Source organism: Ranitomeya variabilis, chromosome 4, assembly GCF_051348905.1.
Source record: "Ranitomeya variabilis isolate aRanVar5 chromosome 4, aRanVar5.hap1, whole genome shotgun sequence".
In the NCBI taxonomy this organism is placed as follows: Eukaryota; Metazoa; Chordata; class Amphibia; order Anura; family Dendrobatidae; genus Ranitomeya; species Ranitomeya variabilis.
In genome coordinates, this window is record NC_135235.1 from 47,742,904 (window position 1) to 47,761,889 (window position 18,986).

General features: G+C 46.4%; 1 protein-coding gene across 2 annotated transcripts in view; it reads left to right on the forward strand.

The window, feature by feature from the left end:
• Positions 1-2,877: 2,877 nt before the first annotated feature.
• CTBP2 (C-terminal binding protein 2) overlaps positions 2,878-18,986 on the forward strand; it is a 96,759-nt gene continuing 80,650 nt past the window's right edge. The window contains exons 1-2 of one of the 2 annotated variants that reach the window (XM_077258456.1): positions 2,878-2,974; positions 3,049-3,170. The gene's annotated coding sequence lies outside the window, so the exon portion shown is untranslated. Of the gene's footprint in view, positions 3,171-18,986 lie in introns of both variants that reach the window. The other variant, XM_077258454.1, reaches the window with a different exon arrangement.

The window sequence follows — 18,986 nt, forward strand, 5'->3', positions numbered from 1 at the left end:
ATTCCCCGGCTACTGTAAGTGTTGGGTCAGGTTCAGGTCACGGTCGACCTTAGTTTCCATCACCCGAGAGCTAGTCCGTTTTGTATTTTTATTCCCCTGGTCATTGGGGTAACCATAACAGAGCCCCCTCCCTGCGCGATGCTTCCCTATACCGCCAGAACACTGCGATCATGTTTGATCGCAGTGTGCCGGGGGTTAATGTGCCGGGGGCGGTCCGTGACCGCTCCTGGCACATAGTGCCGGATGTCAGCTGCGATAGTCAGCTGACACCCGGCCGCGATCCCCCCGTGAGCCCAGCCGATCGCATATGACGTACTATCCCGTCGGTGGGAATTAAGGCCCACCCCACCTCGACGGGATAGTACGTCATATGGGATTAAGGGGTTAAAGCAGGTGTTGAAAATGTTCACCATTTGCATCCAAGCACGCTCCTTTCCATATTGTTGAATTAATTCCACGTGATGTCTGGGGTCATAGCCTGAACTTCTCGCTCCGTGCTCTCTCGGAGCACCTGTAATATTTGTGGCCTCTTGCCGTACACCCGACTTCCAAAGGAAAAGTCCTCCATCATGCCTATCCAGTAATAGTCCAGCTTATTCACCAAGGACAGAATACACGGTTTATACGGCGGATTTCGACCTCCAAACTTCTTTAGAAACTCACTATGTCACGAGGAATCAAGGATAGAATTCATAAAAGTGAAAAACTGACATTTGAGTGAGCCATAGAGTTGAGCAAATATGTTCGGAATCTGAATTTGCCATTTTTGTGCCATATTGGTACCCTATTCGTGACGAATTTATGTTTGATGATCGGCTCTGAACATATTCAGTCATTTCTACTCCCATTGACTCCAATGACATTCGGCTGTGTTCAGCGACTAATGCAAAAACAACATTCGTCGCCAATCATAATCAGAGCCGAATTTTGAAAACTTCACTTAACTCTAATTAGGACTGCATGCTCTGGCCGGCAATTTTCCCTAGCCTGGAAAATCCCTTTAGAGGCTAGTTATAATGTATGGTTGTCTAAAAGAGGTGTCACTGAGTGTCTGTATGAAGTACATATTTTGACAGTTTGAGCAGATTGTCATTGGCATTATCGCGCCGCTTCTCTGGCATAAGAGACCATACGCTCGTCTGACTCCGGCCCTTAAAAAGGGACACGCTCAGCAGAGAATGACTGTTCAAACCAAGCACAGGCGCTCGGTGCACCATACTGTGGCTAAACATTTAAGGGCACCTTCCTATTCTATTGTGAACGAAAAACAAGCTGCCAATCACCTGACGAATTAGCAAAATGCTTGTCAGCAATTAGCATTAAAGTGCCTTTATGTAAGAGGAATAGGGGATACCCCTGAAGATTCCTAGCGGGATGCAACCATAGCGAGGAAGGACCGCCATCTACTGGCAGGGTGTAATCTGGTGGAACTAATTTGTGCAGGAAGGGTTGGGGGGGCAGCTTCATATGCTGGTTCAGGTCAGGTGACTCATGGGGTGGAGCCCTGGGGTATAAAAACCTTGTACTCCAAAAAATGGCGGGATTTGGTGCCAAGAGCGAGAGGGAAGGCGTGGAGCCGGTATGACGCTGAGGCCACTGTGATTGACCTCAGCGGGAAATCTACACCACCGGAATGATGGACACCACCTGTTAAGGGTCAGACCATATTTGAGAAGCCCCAGAGGCCAGCCTTCGCCAGTCAAGAGCAGAGTCTCAGTCCTCCTGGTTCCAGGCGCAGAAGCTATTTGCCGACAGTCAAGCTGCGAGGAGGCGACATCATAGGAGGTACGACTGCAGTGAGGCAGCATGAGCGAGCAGGGCCGTCACTTCCAGCCTGGACATACGGTACCCGGTTGGTCGGGGTTAGGATGACCGCTTTGGAGGGGGCCATTTGAGGCACAGGAGGCGCAACACGTTAACAGACTACGTCAGAGAGAGACTTGCAGCCCAACGGGAAAACCCGGTGACCCCCGCTAGGGCCAGAAATCCAGAGAGAGCGAGAGCAACTACGTGAATACCATGAATGGGCGTACCACCTTCGCGCAGACGACCTCAGTATTGCATAGTGAAGAACTTCCTTTGCTAATCTGGTCACCTGCATTACATTTACATACATGTCGTAACTTTGGGGTATAAACTCCTGATGACAAGTTCGCGGTGAGACCTTCATGGATCAGATTTGTTTTTCCAGCACATCCCACAGATGAGATCTGGGCAATATGGAGACGAGTCATCGCCTTGATCTTTCGTCTCCTTCCTCGCACCATTCCTGGACAGTGTGGCATTATCCTGCAGATAGAGACCACTGCCATTAGTGGTGACTATCACTGACTTGGAGAGGGGTACTATGTTTAGGCAGGTGGTACGTGCCTTATGTACATTGATGCTGGTTCCCAAGGTTCTCCAGTAGAACATTTCTCAGATCATCACTCCACCAGATTGTCTTTGCTCCCCCATGCCCTCTCTTCTCCCATCTCCAGCATCTTGGACTGCACGACGCGTGTCACGGCCAAAGTCACCATATAGCCCCAGCCTTACTTATTTGTTGTTTATTTTTTTTCTTAAAATTTGTATAAATTCTGGAAGGCTCCTGCCATATTTTCAGGTATCTGAATGTGGAGAGGCAGAATTTCCTCCAGCAGAATTATAGGAATCCATGAAGTTTGCAGTAAGTGCAGTGCAGGCTGTGAGCTCAGAGGGGTCAGTGTGGTGAGGGGCAGCAGCACATCCCACCCAAGGTCCCTGTGCCATGTGCTGTGCCTGCTCCCTGGATTTCTTCTCTCCCACACACACACACACAGCATGGATTGCTGCTGCTTCTGCTGGGTGATGACAGCTCAGGAGTCCCAGTTCCCAGCCTTGTTGGTCTGCACTCCCAGACCACGCCTAACCAAAAGTGAGGGGAGGTGGGCAGGGGAGGAAGGAGCCCCCCTGCAGCTCTGTGTCCATCTCACTGCAGCAGAGGAGCAGCACAGTGTGTGCAGGGATTGTGCTGGAGCTGCAGAGCAGCACAGTGTGTGCAGGGATTGTGCTGGAGCAGCAGAGGAGCACAGTGTGTGCAGGGATTGTGCTGGAGCAGCAGAGGAGCACAGTGTGTGCAGGGATTGTGCTGGAGCAGCAGATGAGTTGGAGGAGACTCTGTGCAGCACTCACCCCCAGGATGGAGCAAGGTACCAGCCTCTTCTCTCCATCTTTGCACTTTGAGGACATGTGTTTGCTGACTGTAGCAGCTCATTGTCTGCTGGGGCTGCTGCTTACACACTTGGCACAGCCACAGTAACAATGGCATCAAGCTGGAAGGGACAGGGGGACAGATTTACTGCTGTCCTGCACATTGGGCATTGTTTTGTCCCCTCCTTAACCCTGGGACTGTGCAATGCATGGAGAACATGAGTGATGGTGGGTTATGTGATGGCTGCAGTGATCCCCCCCAGAGGTGCAGGGAGTGAGTGAGGCAGGAACTTTGAATGAAAGCCTTTGTGTCAGTGATCAGGGGGCTAATTGTAGGAAAGGTGAGATTGATCCCCCAGGGAAGGTAGGTAATAATCCTGTGTGCAATGTATAATGTATGCAATATAGTAATGTATGGTGTGTGCAGTGTAATAATGCTGGATGTGTGCAATATATTACTAGATAGGTGTAATATGTATGTGGCATGCAGGATAATGTGTGATGTGTGCAATGTAATAATGTATGATATTTGCAATACAAGTATATGTGTAGTATAATGTATGATTTCAGTACTGTATTGCTTAAATTATTATTACTGTATGGTGTGTACAATGTAATGTATGACATGCAGTATAATGCTGTATGATGTGTGCAATATAATGTATGAGGTGTGCAATATAATAGTCCTTATCTGTCATTTAATGTATGAGGTTTGCAATGTATTGTATACGATATAATAGTGTATAATGTCTGCAGTGCCATAAGTATGTAGGTATAATGTGATGTGCACAGTATAAATGTCATATATTATTGGATGGTGCTTATTAGTATATAGGTGCCGATGTCCGATACGTGAAATATATGTGATTTATTGAGATGCGTATTATTGTATATGTGCAATGTAATGAGTTGTGTTGCTTCTCCCAATGATGGAATATAAGGTTATAGATGGGGTGGAGGCAGGCGGCAAATGCAAAGATAGATAAGATAGAGAAAAAAAACACACTAACTTTTTAGGTTGATTGTTGTCTATTGCATTTTTTTGCCAGGCCACACAAAAAAAAGTCAAACTGTCCCCCAGAGTCACAGTGATCCATCTACCCCCCACATCTGGTGCCATATTTGTATATGAAGCCATCATACTGTGATATACCCTGTACAGGCACAACACCGTCCGAGACATGACGGTAACTGTGACCAATCCATGAATTTACCAAAGTTTCATTTAATTTTATTTTTTTTTTATCAGCCCCCCCCCCAACTGTGCCGCAGCTTTTTAAGAATTCTGCGAGATGGTCTTAGATCAGTCTTATTAAGGGAAATTTCCTTGAAAATTTAGCAAAATAGATATTTTACTGCATCCTGGCAGGAGCATAAACATCAGCCTCACATCTGAGCAGCTCTATAATAATTAGTCTGTGCCCAGTATAGGGCTCACCCTGCAGAGGGTATGGACTGCGCTCCCATGGAGTGGGCTTTTTATATAGTTAGAACCTAATATTTGATATATTTGGATTTGTGATATTTTTGTTTTTCAATATTACGGTATTATTTGCCAAAGTAGAATGTAGGGATTTATGGAGCCCGGAGTCCGCGCGTGTAGCAGGGTGGAGCGGGCATACGCTACCACTGTCCTCTGTCCGGCACCCAGCGAGTTTCGTGGTTGGGTCACTTTAACTAGTAATATCACCTGTACACGCTTACGTATTATAGGGTGTTTTAATGGGATCGCCCAATCGAATAAATGGGTCAATGGAAAAAAAAAAGTCATTTGAATGCTTTCCATTTAAAAAAAAATGCAGCAAAAAATGGCACATGTGGACGCAGCCTTATGGGAAAAGCCATTTTATTCAAGGACGGTGCACACACAATTGGTCTGGGCGTCGCTTTATATCTTCACGATCAGTTCTGACACAGATGTCTCCATCAGCTGCTGTTTTTCTAATTTTTGCATGTTGTACATCAGAGATAATCTGTCGCTGTGTTCTGCTTCCACTAAAGCCCCAAAGGCTTTATTTTTTGATAATGAACCTTTAGGTCGGGCTCGCTTATTGTAGAGTATACCACAATCGTTACCTTCACTTCTTGCAGTTTGAGCTTTGCATGGAGGATCAACACCTTACAAGAGCCGTTTCAGGGTCATCCCACAAACTCACCCAAAACCAAATGCTACTGAGAAGCGAAAACTTTACGTTAGGTTTTATGGATCAAGCAATGACTTTCAGGGTAGCAACCGATAGCTGGTTTTCTTCCTTTTGGATGAGAGCTGTTCTGCATTATTTTTGTAAGACTCCCGATGCCAGATGGACCTCTGCAGGGAGAATCGACACCTTACAAAAAGTTGTTCGGAAAACTAGTCCTTAAACTGCTACAATGAAAAACTATATTACACTACTGCAATGAATTGGGTCTTTGGCGGTTTGAGAAAGAAAATCCTATCCCTAAAAAAAGGCAACCTTTAGATGTAGCGTGAATTCTGTTTCATGAAGTCTTGTAACTACAGAACGTTCAATGAATAAACACGGAACTCCAGCAACATGCCAAATGGGAAGCCAACCTTAAAGTTTTTGTTGAGATTCCTGATTTGTCTGGGGTACTGCGGGATGGGGGGGCACGAAGAAGAAGAGAAGACCACCTTGGAAGAATAGCCTTTTTCTCCCTCGTTATCTGGCCATTGACTACTTTCCTAGTAGTGATACCAGATGGTCCCCAGGTTGCCATGCTAATGCGTCTGCTGTCAGAGGTATCTAAATGGTTTAACAGCAGCAATTAGAGCTGGCTCTGCTTGCTGCTGTTAGAGAAACAAGCTGATTAAATGAGGCCACGTTCAGTATTTTACATCAGTATTTGTAAGCCAAAACCAGGAGTAGATAACAATAAAAATACAGAAGTGGCGACGTGTTAGGGTACGTTCCCACGGTCAGTAAACGCCGCTGGTTGGACATTGTGTACTTGTGCAGCGTCCAACCCGCAGTGGCCAGATGTACAGATTAGTGGATGGGATTTCAAGAAATCCCATGTCCACTATGTGTGCACTGGCACCCGCTGCTTCCTGCGGAGATGGACATGCGGCGCATCTTTCTAGACCGCAGCATGTCAATTTATCTTGCAGAGACGCTCAGTCTCCGCAAGATAAATCTCACCCATACAATGTATTGGGTTCGGTGATTCTGCACGGTTCAGTGAACACATCCGGAATCGCCTGCGTTCAATAGCCGGCAGCACTTTGGACTCAGCGGACATGTGCTGCCTCCAAAGTGCTGCCGTAAACTGACCATGGGAACGTACCCTTATTTTTCCTCTGGTTGTTCCACTCCTAGTTTTGGCTTACAAATACTGAGGTATATTTTATATATTTTATGGGTACCCTGCGGGATAAATAATGAAATAGACTTATACAGGCCATTACAAAATCTGCAATACCACTACCACAGTACAATACACACCCCATAGCCCTCCATATAGTACAGTGCAGCCCCATATAGTGCAATGCAACCCCCTTAAATAAATACAATACTCACCGCTCCTCGTTCCCTGCTGCAGCGTGTCTCCTCACCTCAGTAGCTCCACTGTCATCGCGCGCCTGCTGTGCGCTCCATCATTGCTTTCAACTGTATCAGCATCTATGATGCCAATACAATTGAATGCAGGGGAAGGGGGTGCTGGCACGGGCCCTCCTGAGTCACTGGCACCATAGCTGCCGCATGGTCTGCCACTATTAGCGACATGCCACTGGGGCTCGGGGCCCCTGAGGTAGTTGGGGCCCTAGGCAGATGTCTGCCTGCCCCTAATGCCAGTCTTGACTGTGTGGTAATAATATGTGGTCGGTTCATGGTGTGGCGGTATTTGTTCCTTGTATGTGGTTTTATTCAGTCGCTATGTGGTGGTAATATGTGGTCTGGTCATGGTGTGGCGGTATTTGTTCAGTGTATATGGTATTATTCGATCTCTGTGTGATACACATCATGACAAATGCTGCAATACCACTTTTTCCCAAAATAAACCAAGTTATTTACAGGTATGTCCTTTAGAAAATGATATGTTTGTAATATAGATATGTTGAACTTTATATGTTTTTTTCTGCCAAAGTGTCCCCATCAGTTCCCGACCCCTTCATTTCCTCTCCTGTGCTCGACACAGCAGAACGTTTCCTGTGTCAGCAAGGCAGCAGTAATGTGTGTGGAGGAGGCTGCCTGACTGGCTAATTTTAATAGCTAAGCCAAATCCCTTCTGTCACAGTCAAAGCATAGACAACCATATGAGCTGGTATTAAAGAAAAGCAAGCAGATTTCACAGCCACCTTATTTTTATTTAACCTGAATTGTCCCCTTTAAAAAGTAACTTCCCTTTTTTATAATTACGGTATGTTCAGTATGGAAAGTTTTGCAAATAAGTTTATTTGTATTCATTCCTGTAAAATAACTGCATGTAAGTGGCTTCCAAAAATCAGCTTTTCCCCAGTCTACTTCCTGTCTTCAGCTACATTGATATCAGAACATTCTCACTTGGAGTACAGATGATGGCAGTGATGGGTCAGCGCCTGTCTCCTCCTCCTGAGTGTTTTGCCTATCAGAACAATCTCCTGCAGTAGCTTATCCCAAGAGTTAAAATTAGGGTACCGTCTCACAGTGGCACTTTGGTCGCTACGACGGTACGATCCGTGACGTTCCAGCGATATACATACGATCTCGCTGTGTCTGACACGCTACTGCGATCAGGGACCCTGCTGAGAATCGTACGTCGTAGCAGATCGTTTGAAACTTTCTTTCGTCGCTGGATCACCCGCTGTCATCGCTGGATCGGTGTGTGTGACACCGATCCAGCGATGTGTTCACTTGTAACCAGGGTAAACATCGGGTTACTAAGCGCAGGGCCGCGCTTAGTAACCTGATGTTTACCCTGGTTACCATTGTAAATGTAAAAAAAAAAAAACACTACATACTTACATTCCGGTGTCCGTCAGGTCCCTCGCCGGCGGCTTCCCGCACTGACTGTGAGCGCCGGCCGTAAAGTAAAAGCAGAGCACAGCGGTGACGTCACCACTGTGCTGTGCTTTACGGCCGCCACTGACACAGTCAGTGCGGGAAGCAGACGGCAAGGGACCTGACGGACACCGGAATGTGAGTATGTAGTGTTTTTTTTTTTTTACATTTACAGTGGTAACCAGGGTAAACATCGGGTTACTAAGCACGGCCCTGCGCTTAGTAACCCGATGTTTACCCTGGTTACCCGGGGACTTCGGCATCGTTGGTCGCTGGAGAGCTGTCTGTGTGACAGCTCCCCAGCGACCACACAACGACTTACCAACGATCACGGCCAGGTCGTATCGCTGGTCGTGATCGCTGGTAAATCGTTTAGTGTAACGGTACCCTTAGTGACACACAGGAGACACAGGGGCTGAGCTGACCCATCACTGCCATCATCAGTCCTCCAAATAAGTACGTTCTGATATCAGTGCAGCTAAAGGCAGGCAAATAGATTGGGGAAATACAGGGTCTTGGAAGTCGCTTTCATTGAGGTTTTTTTATTATTACAAGAAATGAAGATAAGTCCCCTAATAAAATGATTTGAAAAGTGTTAAAACTTACCATGCTGGACAAAGCTATTAAAAATAAACTTTAGTTTTACAGTGCCTTGTGAAAGTATTCGGCTCCCTGGAACTTTTCAACCTTTTCCCACATATCATGCTTCAAACATAAAGATACCAAATTTACATTTTTGGTGAAGAATCAACAACAAGTAGAACACAATTGTGAAGTTGAACGAAATTTATTGGTTATTTTAAATTTTTGTCGAAATTCAAAAACTGAAAAAGTGGGTTGTGCAATATTATTCGGCCCCTTTAACGTAATACTTTGTTGCACCACCTTTTGCTGCGATTACAGCTGCAAGTCGCTTGGGGTATGTCTCTATCAGTTTTGTACATTGAGAGACTGAAATTCTTGCCCATTCTTCCTTGGCAAACAGCTCGAGCTCAATGAGGCTTGATGGATATCGTTTGTGAACAGCAGTTTTCAGCTCTTTCCACAGATTCTCGATTGGATTGAGGTCTGGACTCTGACTTGGCCATTCTAAGGCTAGGTTCAGATTGCGTTAGGGCAATCCATTTAGCGCTAAGCGCTAGCGGATTGCGCTAACGCAATGTCTTTTTCGGGGTCGCGTTAAACGTCTCCGCTAGCGCAGATCCCCGATCTGCGAGAGCGGGGAACGGACCTCGGGCGCTCCGCGGACGCTGCAAGCAGCGTCCGAGGCGCTCTACAAAAGACCGGCACATCGCTAGCGCGTGCCGAAAATGACACGCGCTAGCAATGCGCTTTAACATTGCTGGCAATGGGAGCGCTAACGGACACGTTGCACGGCGCTAATTTCGCCGTGCAACGCTGTCCGTTAGCGCTCACACTAAAACGCAATGGGAACCTAGCCTAACACCTGGATACATTTATTTGTGAACCATTCCATTGTAGATTTAGCTTTATGTTTGGGATCATTGTCTTGTTGAAAGACAAATCTCCGTCCCAGTCTCAGGTCTTTTGCAGACTCCAACAGGTTTTCTTCAAGAATGGTCCTGTATTTGGCTCCATCCATCTTCCCATCAATTTTAACCATCTTCCCTGTCCCTGCTGAGGAAAAGCAGACCCAAACCATGATGCTGCCACCACCATGTTTGACAGTGGGGATGGTGTGTTCAGGGTGATGAGCTGTCTTGCCTTTACGCCAAACATATCGTTTGGCAAAAAGTTTGATTTTGGTTTCATCTGACCAGAGCGCCTTCTTCCACATGTTTGGTGTGTCTCCTAGGTGGCTTGTTGCAAACTTTAAATGGCACTTTTTATGGATATCTTTGAGAAATGGCTTTCTTCTTGCCACTCTTCCATAAAGGCCAGATTTGTGCAGTGTACAACTGATTGTTGTCCTATGGACAGACTGTCCCACCTCAGCTGTAGATCTCTGCAGTTCATCCAGAGTGATCATGGGCCTCTAGGCTGCATCTCTGATCAGTCTTCTCCTTGTTTGAGATGAAAGTTTAGAGGGACGGCCGGGTCTTGGTAGATTTGCAGTGGTATGATACTCCTTCCATTTCAATATGATCGCTTGCACAGGGCTCCTTGGGATGTTTAAAGTTTTGGAAATCATTTTGTATCCAAATCCAGCTTTAACCTTCTCCACAACAGTATCACAGACCTGCCTGTTGTGTTCCTTGGTCTTCATGATGCTCTCTGTGCTTCAAACAGAACCCTGAGACTATCACAGAGCAGGTGCATTTATACGGAGACTTGATTACACACAGGTGGATTATATTTATCATCATTAGGCATTTAGGACAACATTGGATCACTCAGAGATCCACAATTAACTTCTGGAGTGAGTTTGCTGCACTGAAAGTAAAGGGGCCGAACAATATTGCACGCCCCACTTTTCAGTTTTTGAATTTCCACAAAAATTTTAAATAATCAATAAATTTCATTCAACTTCACAATTGTGTTCCACTTGTTGTTGATTCTTCACCAACAATTTACATTTGGTATCTTTATGTTTGAAGCATGATATGTGGGAAAAGGTTTAAAAGTTCCAGGGAGCCGAATACTTTTGCAAGGCACTGTATATCACAAAGGAAACTACTAAGATACTGATAACTGTCAGTAAAAGATTAGTAATTTAATTATTTAAAGGGAATCTGTTGCCAGGTTGTTGATTTTTACAATCTACTCTGGTAACAGCATAACGTAAGGACAGATCACTTTACTGTTCTGCTTGCTGCAGTTTTGATAAAATCCCTATTTTTCCAACAGGAGCTTATAACTACAAGGCTAGTAATCCTGCTGACATGTAGTCCTCCATATTTATAAGCCCTGTATAACTCCGCCCCCTCCACTGATTGGCACCTTTCTATGCACATTGTTCATAGGCAGAAAGCTGTCAATCAGTGGTGTGGGCGGGGTTATGCAAGGTTCAGCATTCAGAGAACTGCTAGATCTGCTGCAGAGAAAACAAGGATTTTATCAAAATTGCAACAAGCAGTCCAGTAAGTGACACATTGCTGAAATCAGGGTCTCTGCCCCTACATCATGCTGATCTCAGATGGAGTAGCAAAAACCTGGTCATGTAGAGGGAACCGGTCAGCACGTTTTTATGTATGGAAGTAGTTGTATGTTTGTCCTACGAATCAAAGTGAAAGCTTTCGTTGTAGAGGTCCAATGCACCGGTCATGAGAAATATAGGATAGAAATCATATGCAAATCAAGTTGGAAGTGTAATGGTGGCTGGTCCATATACTTCCATAAGAAAAGGTTTAATAAACTAATGACAGTGGGAGCTGGAGGTTTCTCCTTACATGGAATTCCTCTTAAACTTGCTTATCAACTTTCCTAGTGTGCTTCGATTTTGATCTAGCAGTCGTCGGGGTTCTCAGTGGTCTGATCTTCAATGATCGGACACTGATGACTGCAACAGAGAACTACTAGTAAAGACTGCGAGGGGCGGCCAGGCTGTGAGAGGCGAGGGTGAGCAGGCTGCGAGGGGCGGCCAGGCTGCGAGGTGCAACAGTGAGCAGGCTGCGAGAGGTGGCCAGGCTGCCTGATGCGAGGGTGAGCAGGCTGCGAGAGGCGGCCAGGCTGCAAGGGGCGAGGGTGAGCTGGCTGCGAGGGGCGACCAGGCTGCGAGGGGCGAGGGTGAGCAGGCTGCGAGAGGCGGCCAGGCTGCGAGCGGTGAGGGTGAGCAGGCTGCGAGAGGCGGCCAGGCTGCGAGGGGTGGCCAGGCAGCGAGGGGCGAGGGTGAGCAGGCTGCGAGAGGCGGCCAGGCTGCGAGAGGCGGCCAGGCTGCGAGGGATGGCCAGGCTGCCTGAGGCAAGGGTGAGCAGGCTGCGAGAGGTGGCCAGGCTGCGAGGGTGAGCAGGCTGCGAGGGGCGGCCAGGCTGTGAGGGGCGAGGGTGAGCAGGCTGCAAGAGGCGGCCAGGCTGCAAGAGGCGGCCAGGCTGCGAGCGGTGGCCAGGCTGCGAGGGTGAGCAGGCTGCGCGGAATGGCCAGGCTGCCTGAGGCAAGGGTGAGGAGGCTGCGAGAGGTGGCCAGGCTGCGAAAGACTAGGGTGAGCAGGCTGTGAGGGTGGCCAGGCTGCAAGGGGCGAGCAGGCTGTGCTGGTGCAGAATACTTACATGATCTGATTGTAGCACTGGTGCATAACATTTTGGGTGCAAGATAACAGGCTGTTGGTGTGTTGGGTGTGTATGTGAGCTAATTCAATCGGCCCACATCACCAAGCGCCTTCGGTTCGGCCTTCTCATCTTCTGAGACACACGATTCATCAGCTCTCCATGGAAAAGGAGAAAGTAGAAGACATAATCAGTGCAGATGTCAGACGCACTCTGTGACCAATTGATGATTCACCATGGACCAAATAAAACCGCACATTTAAAAAAACAATACCGCCATCCCTCTTCTAGGATGTGTGACATTTACAAGATCTGTAGAGGGAAATGAATGTGACAGCTTTAAACCGCTCCAGAATAGTTCGTAAATGAGAAGGTTTCATCTTGGAAATGTCACTGCTTGTTGCTAATTTGTATGCATGAGTATTCGGTTTAATAAGGTGATAGGCTCCAGGAAAACCTGTTTATCTCCCCGAGATTAAGGATACATTTCACATTTACTGTCCATCCAATTTATGGAAACCATTTATATTCTGCTCTCCCAGTCAACTTAGTAATGGATTACGGTTGCATATAAATTACACGTCTTGCCTCGGCGTCCTTGTGGGAGACGGTGGAAAGTTTAGCTCCCGGCAAGACAAAGAGGTGGCAGATGTGGTCTTATGTTACGGATGCCATCAGATCTTTATAAAGCTATATGAATTTTCCAATCTAATTTATGTACTAATTTATAAGAATTTGCAAGATCTCCGATTGCGGCTGTTCAGAAGGATCTTCAGTGTTTATTGCAGGTGATAAAAATCTTGGTAATGATCACAGACCTCTACGACTCGTCGCAAGGACAGGACGCACGTGGCGAGATTCTTCTACCATGAATCTCCCCAAAAATCTACAGCAAAGCTATTCTGCATTATCTTACAGAATACCGCAATGCTACACATTAGTGAGGGTGGTAGTTATGGAGAATAGGTGTGTTTGGCAATATATATACAAACTGCCTATGAATAATAAATTAGAGAGGGGACATTGGGGTCTAAGGGGTAACGTTTCTCCTTGTGAGGAGTGACAAGCCAGGTCTGGCATGTCAGAGCGAGGAGACTTAAATGCCTTGCATGCTCCTCTGGAAGGGTACATTGAAATAATTCTGCCATCAGGTGAAGACAACTGTACAAACTAAGGCATGTCATTCACAAACAGTAATTATGACCCCATTCATCATACCCTAAAATGAATACAGACCCCCTAAACAAATAAACCAGACACAAAGACATGATGTTAGGGCTAGCGGAACGCACCAAATAATTAAAGAGATAGAGTAAGGTGCGTTCGCAGCCCGGGGTCCACCGTGCAGAGATGGAACCTGCTGCTGAGTAATGACGGACTATATGGCGGTGCAATGTGGATACACACACGGGTTAACTTCACCCTGTGTGAAGGAAGCGAACCCTGTTGCGTCACAGGGCCGCGGTACCGCACCAAGAGCGCAAGCAAGGAGTCTCTGGACTCTATCCCAAGACACAAGATTTGAGTTCATATAGACCTCTTGCGCTCGACACCGCAACTGGGGCGTCAGAGAGAAAGACATAATATTAATAAAGATGCACGAGAGTGCATGCGGTGCCGCACTGGCGGACGCCACTAACCACCCAGGCTTGGGTCAGGAAAGCGATGTGAAAGCGCACGGCGCTGTGTGTTATGTGCTGATGGCTAAGTCGGGCGCTAGATAGCAATCATCCACCTTACACGAGCAGTCATACACAAGGGAGGGGATAATTAATGAGCGACTTTCACACATCAACACACACACGTTTCCAAGTTTACACTAGCGCATGGCCGTGCGGTCATGCGAACCTTTTATAGCTGCAGCTTGTACAGGACCTTCCCAGAAGGACCAATGGGAGGCTGCCACAGAAGTTGAGCACCTTCAGGACCTTCCTGGAGGACCAATGGGATCTGATGTAGTATCTGAGCATGTGACCCTCGATCACCAACGGGAGATCTTGCGCTGGGCATGCTCAGAAGGGGAAAAGCAGTCCCAAAAGTGTCTGCTCGCCGCTGTCCAGCACTGGCTTCAATGGCAGAAGCTGAAAAAGCAGCAGTAACCCTATGCACAGAGTGAGACTGAGCAAGACATAGGGACCGACGTCTCCACTGAGCAGACTCCACTGTGGCAGGAGAAGAATGAGAGACCGCAGTGGAGATGGTTCAAGATTCCCCCTGTGCAGAGGCGGGAACTCGACCCCTAACACATGAGACGCTGTATACTGTAATAAAGCAGTAGTGTAGTGTCCTGAACAGAGTAAAGAGTGGTGGACCAAAGTGGCGTCATATTTTAGTGTCTGCTCTCTGATATTGCAGATCAGCTCATATTCAGTTAAAGGGAACCTGACGGCAGGATTTACCCCCATAAAGTGCTGCATCAGCCTCCTGATGACGTTTGTAGCAATGTCCTTACTATACAGGTCCTTCTCAAAAAATTAGCATATAGTGTTAAATTTCATTATTTACCATAATGTAATGATTACAATTAAACTTTCATATATTATAGATTCATTATCCACCAACTGAAATTTGTCAGGTCTTTTATTGTTTTAATACTGATGATTTTGGCCTACAACTCCTGATAACCCAAAAAACCTGTCTCAATAAATTAGCATATTTCAACCGTCCAATCAAATAAAAGTGTTTTTTAATAACAAACAAAAAAACCATCAAATTATAATGTTCAGTTATGTACTCAATACTTTGTCGGGAATCCTTTGGCAGAAATGACTGCTTCAATGCGGCGTGGCATGGAGGCAATCAGCCTGTGACACTGCTGAGATGTTATGGAGGCACAGGATGCTTCAATAGCGGCCTTAAGCTCATCCAGAGTGTTGGGTCTTGCGTCTCTCAACTTTCTCTTCACAATATCCCACAGATTCTCTATGGGGTTCAGGTCAGGAGAGTTGGCAGGCCCATTGAGCACAGTAATACCATGGTCAGTAAACCATTTACTAGTGGTTTTGGCACTGTGAGCAGGTGCCAGGAAGCATGAAGTGCTCCAAAATCTCCTGATAGCTAGCTGCATTGACCCTGCCCTTGATGAAACACAGTGGACCAACACCAGCAGCTGACATGGCACCCCACACCATCACTGACTGGGTACTTGACACTGGACTTCAGGCATTTTGGCATTTCCTTCTCCCCAGTCTTCCTCCAGACTCTGGCACCTTGATTTCCGAATGACATGCAAAATTTGCTTTCATCAGAAAAAAGTACTTGGGACCACTTAGCAACAGTCCAGTGCTGCTTCTCTGTAGCCCAGGTCAGGCGCTTCTGCCGCTGTTTACCTGGGGAATGCGGCACCTGTAGCCCATTTCCTGCACACGCCTGTGCACGGTGGCTCTGGATGTTTCCACACCAGACTCAGTCCACTGCTTCCTCAGGTTCCCCAAGGTCTGGAATCGGTCCTTCTCCACAATCTTCCTCAGGGTCCGGTCACCTCTTCTCGTTGTACAGCGTTTTCTGCCACATTGTTTCCTTCCAACAGACTTACCATTGAGGTGCCTTGATACAGCACTCTGGGAACAGCCTATTTGTTGAGAAATTTCTTTCTGGGTCTTACCCTCTTGCTTGAGGGTGTCAATGATGGCCTTCTTGACATCTGTCAGGTCGCTAGTCTTACCCATGATGGGGGTTTTGAGTAATGAACCAGGCAGGGAGTTTTTAAAAGCCTCAGGTATCTTTTGCATGTGTTTAGAGTTAATTAGTTGATTCAGAAGATTAGGGTAATAGGTCGTTTAGAGAACCTTTTCTTGATATGCTAATTTATTGAGACAGGTTTTTTGGGTTATCAGGAGTTGTAGGCCAAAATCATCAGTATTAAAACAATAAAAGACCTGACAAATTTCAGTTGGTGGATAATGAATCTATAATATATGAAAGTTTAATTGTAATCATTACATTATGGTAAATAATGAAATTTAACACTATATGCTAATTTTTTGAGAAGGACCTGTACATAGGTTTTTGTATTTGCTGCATCTCAGTGCTTCGGTCTCTGGACTAGTCCTGGATCATCGTCACTCATCTCTGCCCTTCGCTGGCATCTCGCCCCCCTCCCTCAGCGTGATTGATAAACCGGTGTGAACAGGGAGGAGGACAACAAGTCATCCCTCTGCTCCTCCTCCCCGTTCTCTCAGCACACACTGGTTTATCAATCACGCTGTGGAGGGGGGGACAAGATGCCAGCGAAGGGCAGAGATGAGTGATGGCACTCCTGGACTAGTCCGGGAAGAGAATCGCAGTGATTAAGTTTCAATTTTGCCAGAAACACATTTATAATAAGGACATTATTGTTACAAATGTCATTAGGAGGTGGACACAGCAACAGTTTAGGAGAGTAAATCCTGCTTTCAGGTTCCTCTTAAAGGGAATCAGTCAGCAGGTTGCTATGTTATCTAAGGACAGCAGGAGGTAGGGGTTCAACCATGTGTCACATGTCAGGCTGTGTGCTGTTTACTTACAATGAAGGTTTCATCACCTGGTGATTATCATCACTGGACTACAACAGTAGTGCATGCTAGTCTGACTCCACCCTGCTCACTCTTTATAGACTATGTACATACAAAGTCTGGTGTGGGCTTTCTCAGCTCTGCTGCATTGTTAAATTTAATAACTGTGTCAGAACGGCTGCACCCAGTAAGCTAAGTGACACATCGTTAGATTCAGGGTAGCTTTCTCTATATTCATTCTGCTCTCAATTGAGGTAGCAAAATCCTGCTGACATCATCCCTTTAAGTCAGCATTGTACCCCTGGAAAAAAAAAGGTCTAAGCACCTCAGTATAGAAATTAAGCAACCACTGTGCCCCTTCAGTATGTAAAATAAGCTGCAATTGGACCCCCTGAATGGAACAAAAAAAAAACAATAGCGAGCCAATCATGGCTTTGTGCAACACCGCGACTATAGTCAATGATATCTACAGCTTAAAGGATTATTCCCATCTCCAAGATCCTATCCCAATATGTAGTCGGTGTAATAATATTATTATTATTGACAAGTACCTATTATTATTTATTATCAATTATTATTGACAAGTACAGACAGGGTGGGGGTGTTGGTTTGCTCCTTTCATCACAATGTGCTTTGCAGGTCATCCCCCCGGTTCCCTCACTTACATTTCCTTCCTGTGAAGTCCACACCGTCAGACTCTTTAAGCCCTTCTCCTTGCGGGTGGCGGTTGTTTATCGCCCTCCAGGCTCCTCCCGCCTGTTTCTAGACCACTTTGCCACCTGGCTTACTCACTTTCTATCCTGTGACATCCCCACCCTCATCATGGGAGACTTTAACATCCCCATCAATGATCCCCTCTCCCAATCTGCCTCTCATCTTCTTTCTCTAACTTCTTCATTCGGCCTCTCACAGTTTACTAATTCTCCTACGCATGAGGACGGGAATACTCTGGACCTGGTTTTCTCCCGTCCCGGATCGCTGCACGACTTTACTAACTCCCCTCTCCCGCTTTCGAACCACAACCGTCTTGCCTTCTCTGTCAAGAATTGTCTCCTCACCCGGGACACCCCCACTTACCACACTTATCGGAATACACGTTCCATTAATACCCAGCAGCTTATGGACAATCTCCACACTTCGTTAGCCCCCATCTCCTCCCTCTCCTGTCCAGACTTAGCATTGTCACACTTCAGTAATACACTGAAGAATGCCCTAGATGAAGCAGCACCTTCTACACGCAGAAAGACCCGACACAGACAACGGCAGCCCTGGCACACTATGTAAACACGCTTTCTTCAGTGTTGTTCAAGGTGTGCAGAGCGGCAGTGGAGAAAGTCTCTCTTAGCAGAAGACTTCATCCACTATAAGTTCATGCTCAAAACCTATAACTCTGCCCTTTATCTGGCCAAACAATCCTACTTCATCACCCTCATCACCTCACTATCCAACAACCCAAAACGACTTTTTGAAACTTTAAACTCCCTCCTGAAACCTAAAGTACAGGCCCCCATCACCAATCTCAGTGGTGAGGATCTGGCCACTTACTTCCTAGAAAAAATCAACCACATCCATAAGGATATCTCAGCCCAATCTCCTCAGTGCCTGGATCCCCTTCCCTGCCACACCTCAAGCTCACTAGACATCTTTGAGCCTGTCTCAAAAGAAGAAGTTTCCAAGCTCCTCGCTTCTGCTTGGCCTACAACCTGCAACAGTGACCCCATTCCTTCACATCTCCTGCAGTCTCTCTCACAAGTGGTCACCACTCACCTGACTAAAATATTTAACCTCTCTCTTTCTTCAGGTATCTTTCCCTACTCATTTAAACATGCCATCATAACCCCTTTACTTAAAAAGCCATCCCTGGACCAGAACTGCACTGCTAACTACAGACCTGTCTCTAACCTTTCCTTCATCTCTAAACTCCTGGAATGCTTGGTCCACTCCGGTCTAATCCGCTATCTCTTGGATAACTCTCTTCTTGACCCCTTACAATCTGGTTTCCGCTCTTTACACTCCACTGAAACTGCCCTCACTAAAGTCTCTAATGACCTACTAACAGCTAACTCCAAAGATCATTGCTCTCTGCTGATTCTCCTGGATCTCTCTGCCGCATTTGACACTGTGGATCACCAGCTCCTTCTCACTATGCTCCTGTTGTGAATTCCGTTCTCGGGCTC